Here is an 18,287-nt window from a genome sequence, read left to right on the forward strand (position 1 = left end):
TGGAGGTGGAAATCCCTCCATTGCTTTTCACAGGGATGCATGGGGAGTACATGGAATGAGCTGCCAGAGTAAGTGGTTGATGCAGGTATCATTGTAACCAGCAGTTAGTGTGAAACTTTACATCCCAACTGTAAGATCAGTGATCAATTCCCAATGATGTCTGTAAAGAGTTGTATGTTCTCCAAACTTGGATTACTACTTGGATTTCCTCTGGGTCCTGAGCTTTTCTCCCATATCCCAAAGACATACAGCTTAGGATTAGGGTCCTCCTTCCCTTTATCCTATGATACACTCTTGTCTCCCTTCAGATTCCTTCTTCTCCAGCCCTTTACCCTTCCAACTCAGCTGGCTTCACATTATCACCTTCTATTTATCCTGCTTCCCCTCCCCCCACCATTTTATTCTGGTGTCTTCCCCTTCCTTTTCAGTCCTGATGAAGGGTCTGGACCCAAAACATTGAATGTTTATTAATTTCCATGGATGTTGAGTTCCTCCCATACTTTGTGTTAGGGTTGATGTGATATGATGGAATCAATGCATTTCACTATATTTTTTGATGTGCCTGTGACAAATAAAGCTGATCTGTTATCAGTTAAGAAATATCTGGGTAGAGAGATGGGGGTGGGTGGGGTGGGGGAGGGAGGCTGAGGAGGGATATTCTCCAAGCACAGGAAATTGATTCTAGCTGGGTGGGCACAGTGGTCAGCATGGTCTGGTTGGGCCAAAGGGCCTGTATCTATGCTGCATTGATCTATTACCAACCTGACAGAATGTATGTGAAGCATGTAAGCTAAAGGATGCTCTAAGAGTCTCTTGACATCTCTTGTTTTGTTTGAAATTTATTTGCTAAAGGATTCAAGATTCAAGATTGTTTGTCATTTCCTGTACACAAGGATAAAGGAGAATGAAATAATTGTTAATCTGGATCCAATGCAGCACAAATAAACAAAACACAATAAGACAAAGAACAATAATAAAGAAACCATATTATATACTGTTACGTACTCGTGACACATGACAGTGGTGCCCTTGTCATGTGACTGGGGTTGAAGCTGTACTGGACTTGAGGTGATGGTCTTGTGATGGTGGAATGACGTCATTTTCCCGCCAGTAGAGATCATGTGACGGGTTTTTTTTACAGGTTATAAAAGGTAGACCCCACCCTGTGAGGGGGGGCAGTTCGTGGCTGGATTTGCCAAGTTGACTTCATGCCACTGCGTGTTTGAAGTGATGACGCAGTTTAGTTGAAGGATGAAGTTTTTATTTAATGCCTAAAGTTTAAAAGGTTAATGCCAACAGGTTCTTTATGATTCTGTTAGTTTGAGAATTAAAGGAGAGTGAAGATTCAAGGTTGGAAGTTAAAGATCGAGGAGAATCGCTTTCTACGGTGAAACGGGGGCGACCTTTGTTTGATCCTTATTTGGAAGGATTTCGTTGACTATCTTCGTGTTAATCCCTAGGTTTACCTAGAAAGGATTGAAGGTAGTGGAGAAGGAAAGGTCAGTGCCTTTAAGCCGTTCTGTTTCGTAAATTCTTCGGGGGAATTTCGACGTCGGGGATCGAAGCAAGCGACGTGAAAGAGAATTTAAATCGTCCTGTAAAGTCTCTCCTTTTAAATGGACTGTGAGCATATCGAACTTTTGGCAATATCACTTTAAGAACTGTTTTGGAATATCACTTTACGAACTGTTTGAACAGCCGCTCAGCAGCTGTTTCCGGTTACGGTAGTGTTTGTTTACTTTTGGGGGGGTTTGTTTTCTGTGTTTAATAAACGTGTTGTTTTATTATAAGAAACCCTTGCCGAACTCATATATTTATTGTTGCCTGAATACGTAACAATACAATTTGGATGCTGTTGTGGGAGATGACCTCGCAGGGGAATGCCACAGAGACCAGGTTACTGGCACTGATCGTGGGTCCGTGGTGCAGAAGGGAAGGAGAGAGAAGAAGGGAGCGGTAGCGATAGGGGGCTCAATAGTCTGGGGAACAGACAGGAGATTCTGGAGAATGAACGGGACACCCAGGTGGTATGTTGCCTCCCAGGTGCCAGGGTCAGGGATATCTCAGATCGTGTCCACAGCATTTTGGAGAGGGGTGGGAGAGCAGCCAGATGCCTTGGTACATACTGGTACCAATGACATAGAAATGAAAAGCAAAAAGGTCCTAAGGAGAAAATTTAGAGGCTAGGTAGAAAGCTGTGAAGCAGGACCTCTCAGGTAGTAATTTATAGATTCCTAGCTGTGCCACACGGCAGTGAGGGTAGAAACAGGATGATTTGGCAGGTAAATGCATGGCTAAGAAGCTGGTGCAGGGGGCAGGGCTTCTTGGATCATTGGGATCTCTTCTGGAGAAGGTATGACCTGTTCAAAAGTGATGGGTTGCACCTGAACTTGAGGGGGATAAATATTCTCGTGGGCAGATTTGTTAGAGATGTTGGGTAGGGTTTAAAATAATTTGGCAGGGGAGTAGGAAATGGAGTGAAGGGCCTCAGGTAGGATGGATGCTTGAAAAACCAAGATAATATGCAGTCAGGTTGTCAGGAAGGACAGGCAGATGACAGAACAAAAATTGCAGCCAGCAGGGTGAGTATCAGTGCATTATGGATGCAGAATCAAAACGGGTAGCAAATACTGTACTCAAAGTGTCATATCTCAATGCACAGAGCATAAGAAATAAGGTGGTTGACCTTGTTGAACTTTTACAGATTGTCAGGTATGATGCTACGGCCATCACTGATTCGTGGCTGAAGGATGGTTGTAGTTGGGAGCTGAATGTCCCAGGTTACAGATGGACAGGAAGGTCGGCAGAGGGGGTGGCATGGCTCTGCTGCTAGAGAATGGCATCAAATCATTAGAAAGATGTGACATAGGATGTTGAATCTTTGTGGATTGAGTTCAGAAACTGCAAGGGTAAGATGGCAGTTATATACAGGCCTCCCAACAGTAGCTGGGAGGGGTAACAATGATTACAACAGGAAATAGAAAATGTGTGTCAAAAGAGCAATGTTATGTTAGTTATGGGAGATTTTAACATGCACGTAGATTGAGAAAATCAGATTGGTAATGGATCTCAAAAGAGATTGGTGAGTGCCTTTGACAAGGCTTTTTAGAGCCGTTTGTCATTGAGCCTATTGGGGGATCAGCTATAATAGATAGGGGATTATGTAATGAACCAAAGGCAATTAAGGAGCTTAAGGTAAAAGAACCTAAGGAGTCAGTGATCACAATATGATTGAGTTCAACTTGAAATTTGATGGGGAGAAAGTAAAGGCTGACATAGCAATATTTCTGTGAAGTAAATGAAATTACAGTGGTACGAGAGTGGAGTTGGCCAAAGTAAGGAGATGCTGTCAGGGATGACAGCAGAGCAGCAATGGCCTGAGTTTCTGGGAAACTGAGGAAGGTGCTGGATAGATGTACTCCAAAAACAAAGAAAAACTCAAATGGTAAAATAGTACAACCGTGGCTGACGAGGGAAAACAAAGCTTAATGTGAAAGCACCCCTCTATCACGGGAATATCGAGGATGGGAAACTTCTTAAAACCTGCAGAGGACAACTAACAGAATCATTAGGAGGGAAAAGATGAAATATGAAACCATATGAGCAAACAATATCAAAGTGGATAGTAAAATTTTTTAGTATGTAAAAAATAAAAGAGAGATGAAAGTGGATATAAGACTGCATGAGAATGAGGCTGGAGTAATAATAACAGGGGACAAGGAGATGGAAGATGAACTAAATGAGTACTTTGCATCAGTCTTCACTGTGGAAGACACTAGCAGTGTGCCAGATGTTGAAGGATGTGACTGAAGAGAAGTGGGTGCAGTTACTATTACAAGGGAGAAGCTGCTCAAAAAGCTGAAAGACCTAAAGGTACATATTTTACTCTGATGCAATGAACAGCATCCTGGGGTTCTAAAAGAGGTAGCGTTAGAGATTGTGGTGGTATTAGTAACGATCTTTCAAAAATCATTGGACTCTGGCATGTTCCCAGAGAACTGGAAATTTGCAAATTTTACTCAATTCTTTAAGAAAAGAAGAAGGCAGCAGAAAGGAAATTATAGACCAGTTAGCCTGACCTCAGTGGTTGGGAAGACATTGGAGTCAATTGTTAAGGATGAGGTCATGTTATACTTGGTGACACAGGACAAGATAGGACAAAGTTAGCATGGTTTCCTTAATGGAAAATCTTGCCCGCCTAACCTGTTAAAATTCTTTGAGGAGATTACGAATATCATCAATAAAGGGGATGCAGTGGTATTATATACTTGGACTTTCAAAATGCCTTTGACAAGGTGCCACATATGAGGCTGCTTACCAATTTAAGAGCCCATGGTTTACAGTAAAGTTACTGACATGGTTAGAGCATTGGTAGGAGACAACGAGTGGAAATAGAAACATAGAAAACATAGAAAACCCACTGCACAATACAGGCCCTTCAGCCCCCAAAGTTGTGCCGAATATGTCCTTACCTTAGAAGTTACTTGGGGTAATAAAAAAATCCTTGCCTTAGAAATTACCTAGAGTAATAAAAGGATCCTTTTCTGCCAGTGACTAGTGTATTCCGCAGGAGTTGCTGGCCGGACCACTTCTTTTCATTTTATGCTGTATGTCTCTGATGATGGGATAGACGTTTGCAGCTGATATGTGGATTGGTGGAGGGGAAGGTGGTGTTGAGGAAACATTCAGGCTGCAAAAGGCTGTAGACAGATTAGGAGAATGGACAAGAAACTGACAAATGAAATACAATGTTGGAAAATGCATGTTTATGCATTTTGTTAGTAGAAATAAATGTACAGACTATTTTTTAAACAGGGAGAAAATCCAACATTTGAGATGCAAAGTTCAGCCTGCAGGTTGAGTCAGTTGTGAGGAAGGCAAATGCAATGTTAGCATTCATTTCAAGAGGTCTAGAATACAAGAGCAGGGATGTGACGCTGAGGCTTTACAAGGCACTGGTGAGGACTTGCCTTGAGTATTGTGAATAGTTTTGGGCTCCTCATCTGAGAAAAGATATGTTGACATTGGAGAGGATCCAGAGGTGGTTCACAAGGCTGATTCCAGGAATAAAAGGGTTATCATAGGAGGAACGTTTGATGGCTCTGGGTCTGTAGTTGTTGGGATTTAGAAGGATGAGGGGGATCTCATTGAAACCTTTTGAATGATGAAAGTCCTAGACAGAGTGGATGTGGAAAGGATGTTTCCCATGGTGGGGGAGTCTAGGACAAGAGGGCACAGCCTCCGGATTGAGGGACGTCCATTTAATACAGAGATGCTGAGAAATTTCTTTAGCCAGAAGGTGGTGAATTTGTGGAATTTTTTATCACAGGCATTTGTGGAGGCCAGGTCATTTAAGGCAGAGCTTGATAGGTTCTTGACTGGACTTCATGCCGTCAAAGGTTATGGGTAGAAGGCCAGGGAGTGGAATGGAGAAAAGGACTAGCATGATTGAATGGTGGAGCAGACTTACTGGGTCAAATAGCTTAATTCTGCTTCTATGTCTTATGGTCTTATAAATACTTTAGATAACTCATATACATAGAATGATTTTGCATCCTTAAAGTGACACTAGGCACAGGAGTGTCTGTACATAAGGTGACAGCCAGGAAATGATAAAGTAGTGCTGGTGAGATTGTGAAGGGGTGGGTTAGTAGGTGGAAGTGTTTATCAACTTTACTACTTGGGGAAAGTAATTGTGTTTGTGTCTGGTGCTCCTGATGTGGTTTGTACCTGGACTCCTCCCAGATGGGAGTGGTATGAACAGACCATGAGCAGGGTGGGTGTAATTTTTCACGATGTTACTAGCCCTTTTCCAGCACCTTTGTGTATATATACCTTTATGACTAATAGGTTGGTGCCCAGTGATATATTAGTTAAAAACGACAATAGCATAATAAGAAACTTAAAGAAAATGGAGTAAACTACCAATTTATCTCAGTGGCTTCAAGGTTGAAAGTTCAAAGTAAATTCATTATGTAAGTACATATATGTTATGACACGCTACCCTGGGATTCATTTTCTTGTGGGCATTCAGAGTAAATACAAAAAAACCCACAATAGAATCAATGAAAGATTGCACCCAGCAGAAGAGATGAACAATCAATTTGCAAAATACAGCAAGCTGTGCAAATAAAAAAGAAAGAAAAAGAAATAATAATAATACCAGAAATAAGATGAATTAAAAGAGGAAATTGAAAGACTATGGAACATGAACAGGGTATACATGATCCCAAGAGTAATATCTACAACTGGAATCATCCCAAAGGCATGAAACAATTAGGGATACACAGTAATATCTGTGTAAATCTTCAGACAGCCACAATACTAAACACAACTAGAATAATCCAAAAGTTCCTAGCAATTAAGAAATGAGTATGCTTGGCTATGCCCACACCTCGTTTTACCAGCATAAGCTGAGAAAAATAATGATGATGATGATGATGATAATAATAATAATAATAATAATAATAATAAACAAATAGGAAATAAATATCAAACGCATGAGATGAAGTGCCGATGAAAGTGAGTTCATAGGCATTGGGAACAGTTCAGTGTGGGGGTGAATGAAGCTGAGTGAAGTTCTGGTTCAAGAGTCTGAGGAGTAATAACTGTCCCTGAACCTGATGGTGTGGGTCCTGAGACCCCTGTACCTCTTTCCTTATGGTAGCAGTGAGAAGAGAGCATGGCCTGGATGTTTTTTTTTCACAAAATTTCCTTTATTACAAATTTGGTGCTATACAATATATACAAAACAGTGACTAACACAATTACTCCATTACAAATACACATTAAACCAAAATGTTTCCATCTCTATCAATGATGGCAATTACACCCCATGGAGCCCAACTGTCTCAGAACGCCCCTAAGGTTGCCGTGGACTACACGTGTTCCTTTTCAATACGGTGGGTGCACTTGATGATGGATGCTGCTTTCTTGTGACAATGCTCCATATTGATGTACTCAATGATGGGGAGGGCTTTAGTTGTGATGGACTGGGCTGTATCAGTTACTTTTTGTAGGCTCTCTGTTGGAGCGCATTGGTGTTTTCATGCCAGACAGTGATGGTGCCAGACAATGTACTCTCCATTGCACATTTACAGAGTTCTGTCAAGGTTTTAGATGACATGCCAAATCTTCACAAATTTGTAAGAAAGTAGAGGTGCTGCGTACTTTTTTCATAATGGCACTTACGTGCTGGGGCTAGGACTTGTCCTCTGAAATGGTAACATCAAGGAATTTAAAGTTGCTGACCCTCTCTTCCTCTGATCCTCTCATCCTCTGAAGAGGACTGGCTCATGGACCTCCAGTTTCCTTTCCCTGATGTTAATAATCAGCTCCCTGGTTTTGCTGATAGTCAGTAAAATGATGTCGTTGTAGCACCCCTCTGGTATGTTTTCAATCTTCCTTTTATATGCCGATTCATCACAACCTTTGATTCAGCCAATGGCAGTGGTGCATCAACAAACTTAAATATGACTTCAGGCAATTAGAAAATTGAAATCTCATTCAATAACATGACTAGATAATGCAAGATGATACCTGAATTAATCAATTTTATAGCCCAGAGTGTCAGCACTGGCAACGTAATGGAGTAACAAGATACTAATCATTCTGCCCAAATAATCCCTTTCTTCCTTTTGGATACTCTCTCGCCTCAAACATGCAGAAGGTTTGCAGGAAGGTTAGCTCGTGCTGCACAGGGATAGGGTTGGTGTTTAAACTAGAATTGCAGGGTGATGGAGGGAGATGGGAACTAGAGCACCAGAACAGATAGTGCGGTGGTTTTGGGGAAAGATGTTTTAAATTGTTTTAAACTGTACGTACAAATTTAATAATCAAAAGGTTGAACATGGTGGGACGAATGTTCTGAGCTACGTACAAAGTTTGTATAATTCAATGCAAGGAGTATTGTAGGAAAGGCAGATAAGCTTAGGGCATGGATCAGCAGTGTAGCCATTAGTGAGACTTGACTGTAGGAGCAGTAGGACTGACAGTTCAACAGTCTGGAGTTCCATTGTTTTAGATGTGACACAGCAGGAGGGATTAAAGGGGAAGGGTTGGCATTACCAGTCAGGGAGAATGTCATAGTAATGCTCAGTCAGGACAGACTGGAGAGCTCATCTAGTGAGGCATTAGGCATGGAACTGAGAAATAAGAAAGGTGTGACCACATTAATGGGCTATATTACAGACCAGTCAACAACATAAGGTTGTTATAGTGGGTGATTTTTAACTTTCCACATATTGACTGGGACTCCCATGCTGTAAAAAGGCTGGATGGGAATGAGCTTGTCAGATGTGTTCAGAGAAGTTTCCTTCATCAGTGCGTAGAAGTCTCAACTAGAGTGTGTGTGATACTCGATCTACTATTAAGGAATGAGACAGGGCAAGTGACAGAGTTTGTGTAAGGGAACACTTTGCATCTAGTGATCATAATATCATTAATGTCAAAGCAATTATGGAAAAGGATATGGCTAGTCCTCAGGCTGAGATTCTGAACCAATTTAGAAAGGCCAATTTTGATGTTATCAGACCGAGTCCGACAAGTGTGGATTGGGACAAGTTCTTTTCTGGTGAAGGTGTTCTTGGAAAGTGGGAGGCCTTCAAAAGTGAAATTTTGAGAGTACAAAGCTCATATATGCCTGTCAGAATAAAAAGAAAGGATAACAGGTTTAGAAAATGTGGATTTCAAGAGATATTGAAGTCCTGATTAAGAGAAAGGAGACACATAGCAAGTATAGGCAGGCAGGAACAGAAGAGGCATTTGAGGAATATAACAGAAGCAAAAGAACATTTAAGAAGGAAACCAGGAAAGTTGATTTTGCTTACACGGACTTTAGCAAGGCCTTTGACAAGATCCTGCTTGGGAGTTGGACAGGATAGGTCAATAAAATTGATAGGTCAAGATTTTATTGCCTAGAGCGTAGAAGATTGAGAGGAGATTTGACAGAGGTATACAAAATTATTAGGGTATAGAAAGGCTAAATACAGGTGGGCTCTAGAGGTCACGAGTTAACAGGGAAAGGTGAGGGAAAACATGAGGGAAACTCCTCCACTCCTCCACTCAGCGGATCATGGGAGTGCGGAATGAGCTGTCAGCACACGTGGTGAATGTAGGGTTGATTTCACCATGTAAGGGAAATTTAGATAGGTACACAGAGGGAAAAGTATAGAGGGCTAGGGGCCTGGTGCTGGTCGACGTGGCTAAACAGATTAATGTTTTGGCACAGGCGAGATGGGCTAATGGGACCATTTTTATGCAGCAATGTGACTCTAAATGGGCCCGTAGGATCACTGGGGATCCAAGTCATCCCAACCACAATCTATTCCAGCTGCTAACATCGGGAAGCGGTACTGCAGCATAAAAGCCATACAGGCTCCTGGACAGCTTCTTCCACCAGACCATCAGACTGATTAACTCATGCTGACTTGAGTGCACTTCTATGTTACATTGACTGTTCTATTTATTATAAATTTCTATGATTGCATATTGCACATTTAGATGGAGATGTAATGTAAAGATTTTTACTCCTCGCATGTGAAGGATATAAGAAATAAAGTAAATTCAATTCAGTTATGTAGATGAGAGGCTTATAGTCTATTCTAAACAATAATTTAAGATAGATAGATTAGATACTTTATTGATCCCTGAGGAAATTACAGTGTCACAGTAGAATTACAAGTTCACAGATACTTAACATAAAATACTAGAAGAGAAGTAAGAACGAAAATAAAAAGTTACCTCAAACAGTCTACAGGAAGGGGTCATCACTTCCCTGGTTGTAGGTTGACTCATTATAGAGCCTAACAGCCGAGGGTAAGAATGATCTCATATAGCGCTATTTGGAGCAGTTGCTTATTCTGTTGCTAAAAGTGCTCCTCTGTTTAGCCAAGGTAGCATGCAGAGGGTGAACAACATTGTCCAGAATTGCCAGGATTTTCTGATGGGTCCTTTGTTCTACCACAGCCTCCAGTGTGTTTAGTTTGATTCATATAACAGAATCAGCCTTTCCAATCAATTTATTGAGCCTGTTAGCATCTCCCATGTTGATGCCATAGGCCCAGCATACCACCGCATAGAAGACTGTACTGGCAACAACAGATTGGTGGAACATGTGAAGGAGAGGCCTGCACACTCCAAAGGGCCTCAGTCTCCTCAGGAAGTAGAGGCAACTCTGGTCCTTCTTGTACACAGGGTCTGTGTTGACGCTCCACTCAAGTCTGTCATCCTGGTGCACCCCCAGGTACTTGATGGTCCTCAGCACATCCACATCCTCACCATCAGTAGTAACAGGTAACAGTGCAGGCTGAGTCTTCCCAAAGTCCATCACCATCTCCTTTATCTTACTGATGTTGAGCTGCAGATGATTCATCTTGCACCATTTGACAAAGTCCTCCCTCCACCAGGGCCCAGTATTCATTCTCCCGTCCTCCCTTTATACACCCAAGTTGCTGAGTCATCAGAGAATTTCTGCAGATGATATGACTCAGTGTTGTATCTAAAGTCTGACTTTATCTTGTACTAAATCAGATATTATCCCCGTGTAGTTTGATCAGCTGCCAAAATTTACATTCAAAGTTCAAATGTCTTGATGAAGGGGCTCAACCCGAAACATCAACTGTTCATTTCCCTCCAGTGATGTTACTTGTCTTTTTGAGTTCCTCTAGCATTTTGTCTGTGTTGCCTAGTTTTTCAGTATCTCCAGAATCTCTTGTATCTTTAAAAAGAAAACCGATTTTTTCCCCATGAAGTGGGTTAATAACGTTATTAGCAGATCACATGGAGGTTGGTGTGGATAATGTACGAAGTTGTTGTAGGTTACAAAGGGACATTGACAGGATGCAGGACAGGGCTAAGAAGCAGCAGATGGAGTTCACTTGCTTAGATTTCAGTGTGCACAGACACAGAGGCCTTTCCGGAGACAATCAAAGGTGTTTTTATCCGTTATGAACGTCTTCTTTTATGATTACAACACACTGCTGGACATTAAGTCTTTCAATTACTGCAGGTCTACCACATTAGTGAGTTGCTTGGTAGCAGAGTTGTAACAGGAGCTGGACTTGGTGCAGACCAAGTTACTATCTGCTACAGGGAGACATCAGAGTTGGTGCATGCAGGCAGTGTGCAATCTAACAGTGAGTGATTGTCTTGGACAGTTTTCTTGTAATCACAAGACCCTGTTAGATAGTGGCCACACAGAAGTCCAGTTGACTGGTTTATTGGAAAGAGTGACAACGGGGCGTGTATCGGCTCAGTTGTAGCCTACTGCAGCAGTCCAGGACATGGTGGCATTGGAGGTGGTGTGCCACTGCATCATGCTGAGTTGGGGGCTGCCCTCCAGTGTTTTCTCAGTGAGCTGGCCTCCACAGTCATCTGTGACAATGAATTCTACAGATTCATTGACCTGTGGCATAAGACATTCCTCCTTATCTCTGTTCTAAAGGGACATCCTTCTAGTGTGATGCTGCACTTTCTGTTCTTAGACTCTCCCACTACAGAAAACCTCCTCTCCACATCCATTCTATCTAGGACTTCCAATGTTCAGTTGACATCCAGGCCTTTCATTCTTCCAAAATGTCCAGATCCAGAAACAAGTCGGAAGAATTCATTGGATTTCATTTCTGTACTAGAAATGCCTAGTTTTTGGAGGTTGGTGTGGATAATGTACGAAGTTGTTGTAGGTTCCCAACTTTGATCTAGTATCAAGTCTCAACCTTGCCAGTGCCCAGTGCAAAGCACTTGTTTCTGGTAAATCTGAGGACAAAGCCACTGATTAGTCCAAGTATTGGTAGTTTCCAAATATTTGGAGATTTAGGAACAGTTATTTCTCTTCAACCATCAGGCTTCTGAACCAGCATGGATAACTTCACTTACCTCAACCCTAACTGATCCCACAACCCATGAACTCATTTACAATGACTCGACAACTCTTCTTAAAATTAACTATTACTTACTGTATTTATTAACGGTCATTATTATTATTTGTATTTACACAGTTTGTCCTTTTTGAACATTGGTTGTTTGTCAATTTTTGTGTCATTTTTCATTGTGTTTCTTTGTATCTACTGCAGATGCCCATAAGAAAAAGAATCTCATGCTCTCTCTCTCTCTCTCACACACACACACACACACACACACACACACACACACAGGTAATAAATTTACTTTGAACTTCGAACCTTAATTTTCCAGGTTTCCTGGCAATTTCTGAATAACGACATTAATTAAGTTCTAACTTGAATTTCTCATTCAATTTACGGTTGTAAGTCAAACCAATGTCAAGTGTGATCAGGGTGTGTAGCACTCCAACCAGTAGATGTGGTCAATGAATGAATCCAAGCAATGAGACATGACCATAGGAATAATATGAATACTAACAGTAGAACTGGAGTGTGGAGTAATATAAATCAAACCAATGGACATTGCGGACAATGCCATAGAAAACTGAAAAGAGCTTGTTTTGCTGTTGTTTGTGTTTTCTGTGGAACATAGTGGGCATGTTGGCTCCAGAATGTTGGGCAACACCTGCGGGTTGACCCCATCACATCCTTGGGTTTTGTTGGTTGTTAACACAAATGACATATCAATGTACGTGATAAATTCATCTGAATCTGAATCTCAGGGTAACAGAATCATAATTACAGCAGCCAGACCATTCTGTGGATGTCTCTATACAGGCTGGAGGTGAAACAGCTCATTTTCCATCTAGGTAGTCTCTAACCTGATTTCTCCAAATTCTGCTAATGTTTTCTCTTCCACCCTTGCCTCTTCTTCAAACCTACACTCTGGCCTCTTATTTCTTCTCCTCCTCACATGCCTATCACCTCTCCCTGGTGCCTTTCCTCCTTTCCTTTCTCCCATGGTCTTCTCCTATCAGATTCCTTCTCCTCCAGCCCTTTACCATTTCCACCCATCACCTTCCAGCTTCTAACTTCATCCCCTGCCCCATCCTCCTGGCTTTATCTATCATCTCCTAGCTTATACTCCTTCTCCTCCTCCCAACTTTTTATTCTGGACCCTTTCCAGTCCTGATGAAGGGACTCGGCCCTAGACATTGACTGTTTATTCCTCTCCACAAATGCTGCCCAACTTGCTAATTTCCTCCAGCATTTTGTGTGTGCCATTCTGCAGATTGCCATTTGTCAGTGTGCTACATCAGGCTCTCTCTCCTTCATCTCCATCTTGCAAATACTTCATGGCCATGCAGGAAGGCTGAACCACAGGACTGTCATGCTGAAAGCCCTTACTAGAAGCAAACAGAGGAACTGAGGCTGTTCACTTTCACACGTCAACTCTGTCGTGGTCTGTGCAATATCTGAGGGCAGAAAAAGACAGAACTCTAAGTAAATTTATTATCTAAGTTCCTATATGTTATCAACTACTGTACGTATTTCTCGCAGGCAAATTTTATTGCAGGAAAATAAAGAAATGCAATAGAATTGTTGAAAAACTACACGTAAATAAGTGCAAAAGTGAATAACCAACGTGCAAAAGAAGAAAAATTATGCAATTAAACAGTAATTAAATAAATAAAACAGAGAACACAACTTGTAGAGTCCTTGAGAGTGAGCCTGTGGGTTATGGAATCAGTTCAGAGCTGAGGTGAGTGAAGTTATCTACGGCACTTCAGGAGCCTGATCGTTGAGGAATAATAACTTTTTTTGAAGCTGCTGGTGTGGATCCTGAGACTCCTGTACCTCCTGCCCAGTGGCAGAAGTGAGGAGAGAGTATGGCCTTGATGGTGGGGGTCCTTGATGATGGATGCAGCTTCATTCTGGCAGTGCTGCTTATAATTGTGCTGCATGATGGGGAGGCCTTTGCCTCTGAAGGACTGGGCTGCATCCACCATTTTCGTACACTTTTCCATTCCTGAGCATTGGTGCTCCCTCTCCACTGAACATCGACGGCTCCTTGGTAGAGATAGTTAAGAGCACCAAATTTCTTGGTGTTCACCTGATGGAGAATTTCACCTGGTCCCTCAACACCAGCTCCATAGCAAAGAAAGCCCAGCAGCATCTCTACTTTCTGCGAAGGCTGAGGGAAGTCCATCTCCCAACCCCCATCCTCATCACATTCTACAGGGGTTGTATTGAGAGCATCCTGAGCAGCTGCATCACTGCCTGGTTCGGAAATTGCACCATCTCGGATCACAAGACCCTGCAGCGGATAGTGAGGTCAGCTGAGAAGATCATCGGGGTCTCTCTTCCCACCATTACAGACATTTACATTACACACTGCATCCGCAAAGGAAACAGCATTATGAAGGACTCCACGTACCCCTCATACAAACTCTTCTCCCTCCTGCCATCTGGGAAAAGGCACCGAAGCATTCGGGCTGTCACGACCAGACTATGTAGCAGTTTCTTCCCCCAAGAAATCAGACTCCTCAGTACCCAGAGTCTGGACTGACTCCAACTTACTGCCCTCTACTGTGCCAATTGTCTTGTTTATTATTTATTGTAATGCCTGCACTGTTTTGTGCACTTCATGCAGTCCTGTGTTGGTCCGTAGTCTAGTGTAGTTTTTGTGTTGGTTTATGTAGTTCAGTGTAGTTTTTGTATTTTTTCATGTAACACCATGGTCCTGAAAAATGTTGTCTTGTTTTTACCAGCAGTTATGGTCGAAATGACAATAAAAAGTGACTTGACTTGACTTGAGAATGAACTCCTTCAGTATAAGAGAGGATTGTAGGTTTAGGGTTAAGATTTACATTAACCTCCATTGAACAATGTTTGTGCACAATGACCGTGTCAACCATCTACTCCTATTTAGCACTACTTATTTTTTAATGACTCTGATAGTAAATTCTTTTCATGTATTGAATTGTACGGCTGCAACAAAGCAACAAATTTCATGACATACAGTACTGTACAAAAGTCTCAGGCACAGGTATGTAGCTCAGGTGCCGAAGACTTTTGCACAGTAGCATAGGTTAAAATAGGAAGCTGATCGGCAAACACGTAGCTTTGTATTAGCTCAGTAAGAGTACTTAGCTTTTTATTAAGTGTTAGATGGTGACTGGAAGGACAAAATATATGTATGTCAGTGATAATAAACCTGATTATGTCTCTGAAATTGTCTGTCCATGTGTCTTATTTTCTGAGGTAGTAAATATTTTTACTGGCTGGTTACAGTTTACTATTTTATTTTAAAAATTTATTTAGAGATACAGCATCAACAGGTCCTTCCGGTAAAATGAGCTGTGCTGCCCAGCAATCCACCTATTTAACCCTAGCCTTATTACAGGACAACTTACAATGAGCAATTAGCCTACGAACCCATACTGTATGTCTTTGGACCATGGGAGGATACCACAGTACATAGAGGAAACCCACACGTTCACGGGAAGAATATACGAATTCCTTACAGATGGTTCTGGAATTGAACTTTGAACTGCAATGCCTCAAGCTGTAATAGTGTTGTACTAGCAGCTAGGCTACCATGGCACCCTACTCTGCTCTTCTTTCATTCTCAGTCTGAGGACGTGTGAACTGGAAGTTCCAAATTATTACTTCTGTATTCTCCTGAATATTGGTTTGCCCATCCTCTTGCATTTCCTGATTTTAATCCATAGAGTCCTGGTCCCACTATTTTGCCTTGCCAAATGTTAGTTACAAATTCTGACTACTACCAGCCTCTATAGCAGGAGTTTCTCAAATCTACTTCACCCAGCTAAATGCAAGAGATTCTGCAATTGCTAAAAATCCAGAGTAACACACATCAAATTCTGGAGGAGCTCTGCAGGCCAGGCAACATCTGTGGAGAAGTATAAATAATTGACATTTTTGGACCAAGATCTTTCATTGTGGGTGCCACGGTGGCATAGTGATTAGTGCAATACTATTATAACTCAGAGCATCAGAGTTCAATACCAGCATCCTCTGTAAGGAGTTTGTACCTTCCCTCTGTGGAATGCATGGGTTTCCTCCATGTGCACCAGTTTCTTCCCACAGTCTAAAGCTGTACTGTTTAGTAGCTTAATTGGTCATTAGAAATCGTCCCATTATTAGTTGAGTGAGTTGCTAGGTGGCATGGCTCAGAGACCCCAAAGGGCCTTTTCTGTGCTGTATCTCCAAATAAATAAAATAAATAATAAATGAGTTCCGCAGTTTCACTACCCTCTGGCTAAATAAATTCCTCCTTATCTCCATTCCAAATGGACATTCTTGCTTTCTGAGGATGTGCTTTCTGATCTTGGAGACTCCCATGATAGGGAACATCCTCTCCATGTCCATGAGAGAGCAATTCTTCTGTTGGTGCTGCTCTTTAGTGCTGGGCTCCTGGAAGACAAGCTTGGTTACTTTTGTCTTTGACTGACCCAGCACGAGAGGAGGAACTTCTGCATGCTGGTTCTTTCAGAAACATCAGTCCATGCACCATCGATCTTCAAGCTATGACACTCAGGGGCTTGTGCTGATATTACTCTTGTGACTCTGTGTGTTATTGTATCTATATGTGCTGTATGTGACTGAATGTACTGGGGTTTGCATCTTGGCTCCACAGCAATACAGTTTTGTTCTGCTGTGTATGTGTGTATGTTGAATGACAATTAAACTTGAGGTTCATTAAACTTGAACTTAAATAAATAAAGTTGAGAACATGAGCTGTGGAGTCTTTGAAAGTGAGTCCATAGGTTGTGGAATCTGTTCAGTGTTGGGGTGAGTGAAGTTATCCATGCTAGTTCAAGATAAAAGATTGTTGGGTAATAACTGTTCCTGAACCTGGTGGTGTGGGACCTAAGGTTCCCATACCTTCTTCCTGATGGCACCAGTGAGAAGAGAGCATGGCCTGGATGGTGGCATACTTAATTGATGATGCTAGTTAATGTGTTCAATATTCGGCAGGGCTTGCTTTTGATAGACTGGATTGTTTCCTCAACTTTTGAAGGGTAATAACAATTCATAGCAAAAGGAACTGAAAATTAGCATTCAGCTATGTTTCGAGGCAAAAATCAATTTCCTGATTTCACAGTGAAGATCCAAAGTTGTGAGAGATAATTATCGATCTCTCCCAGAACTCGGTTAGCTCCAGAAGGGCATTCTAACTGAAGCAGTTTGCTTGTGTGTGAGAATTTTCACATTTTCTACAGTTATCATTGACACAGTACATTCTTGGGGGATTGTCCCCACCTCTTAACCCTTGAGCCTAGCAAGTGACGTGCAACTTTGGTGAAGGGACACGTCACCAGAGGAACGCTTAAAGAAAAAGAGTGCACAGACATGTTACATTCGCGTCTTCACTGTTCCCTCTTGTTTTAAGTTTCACTCAGCCAGCAGGTATGCTAGCAGATAACAAGGACCCCAGATATCATTACTCATTGATGGAACAAGATGTATTAGTGTTGTGCAATAATACAAACTTTTTCTTCAGATCTTTCATTGTATTACTGTTTAGTAAGCCAGAATCTATAAAAGAAAGCAACATTACTTTACAGCTCTTTGCCAACTCTCCATTCAGTCCTATCCATGCAATATTAGATCATCTCTCTGTCATCAACCTATTGAATGTTCAAAGGCCTCAACAGGGCAGATGTAGAGAGGACGCTTTCTGTAGTGGAAGATTCAAGGATCAGAAAGCACAGTCTCCAAATAGAAAGATGTCACTTTGGAACAGAGATGAAGAGGAATCTCTTTACCCAGAGGGTAGTGAATCTGTGGAATTCATTGCCACAGATGGCAGTGGAAGCCAAGTCATTGGGTATATATAAAGCGGAGGTTGATAGGTTCTTTATTAGTCAAGGTGTCAAAGATTATGAGAAGGCAGGAGAATGGAGTTGAGAGGAATAAATCAGCCCTATTGGCCAAATGGCTTAATTCTGCTCCTTTTTTTGGACTGATGGACTGGTGTGTGTTTTCCTAGAGCCTCTGTTTCTCAGAGAATCATCTCTTCTGCCTTTGGTAACTCTGGAGTATACAGGACAATTCTAGGACACAGTCTCAATCTGGTGACCCAACATCATCTCTGAGAAAATTATCTCCTCCCTTAAGTATAAGACCAAATCTGCACAGCACACCCGAAGTATGGTCTCACCAAACCCTGAACAATCTTATCATTGTATGGATGGACATAAGGATTACAAGCTTCAAGAGGCCATTTGGTCCCTTCATCATGGTTCGTGGATGCTCTGACTGCAACCTCAGCTCTGCATTTGGTCATGGTGTCATACAGCACAGGATCTGGATCTTCGGCTCATCTTTACTTTACTTCATTGTCACCAGTCAATTGATACTAGAGCGTACTATTGTCACAGCGATATTTGATTCCGCGCTTCGCGCTCCCTGGAGTAC

At 41.9% G+C, this 18,287-nt stretch overlaps 1 long non-coding RNA gene across 1 annotated transcript in view; it reads left to right on the forward strand.

Moving 5' to 3' along the window:
• The first annotated feature begins 1,002 nt into the window (after positions 1-1,002).
• LOC132397698 (uncharacterized) overlaps positions 1,003-18,287 on the forward strand; it is a 54,883-nt gene continuing 37,598 nt past the window's right edge. The window contains exon 1 of the long non-coding RNA XR_009513415.1: positions 1,003-1,499. This is a non-coding gene — a long non-coding RNA (uncharacterized LOC132397698). The remainder of the gene's footprint in view (positions 1,500-18,287) is intronic.

Source organism: Hypanus sabinus, chromosome 8 (genome assembly GCF_030144855.1).
Source record: "Hypanus sabinus isolate sHypSab1 chromosome 8, sHypSab1.hap1, whole genome shotgun sequence".
NCBI classification, from domain to species: Eukaryota; Metazoa; Chordata; class Chondrichthyes; order Myliobatiformes; family Dasyatidae; genus Hypanus; species Hypanus sabinus.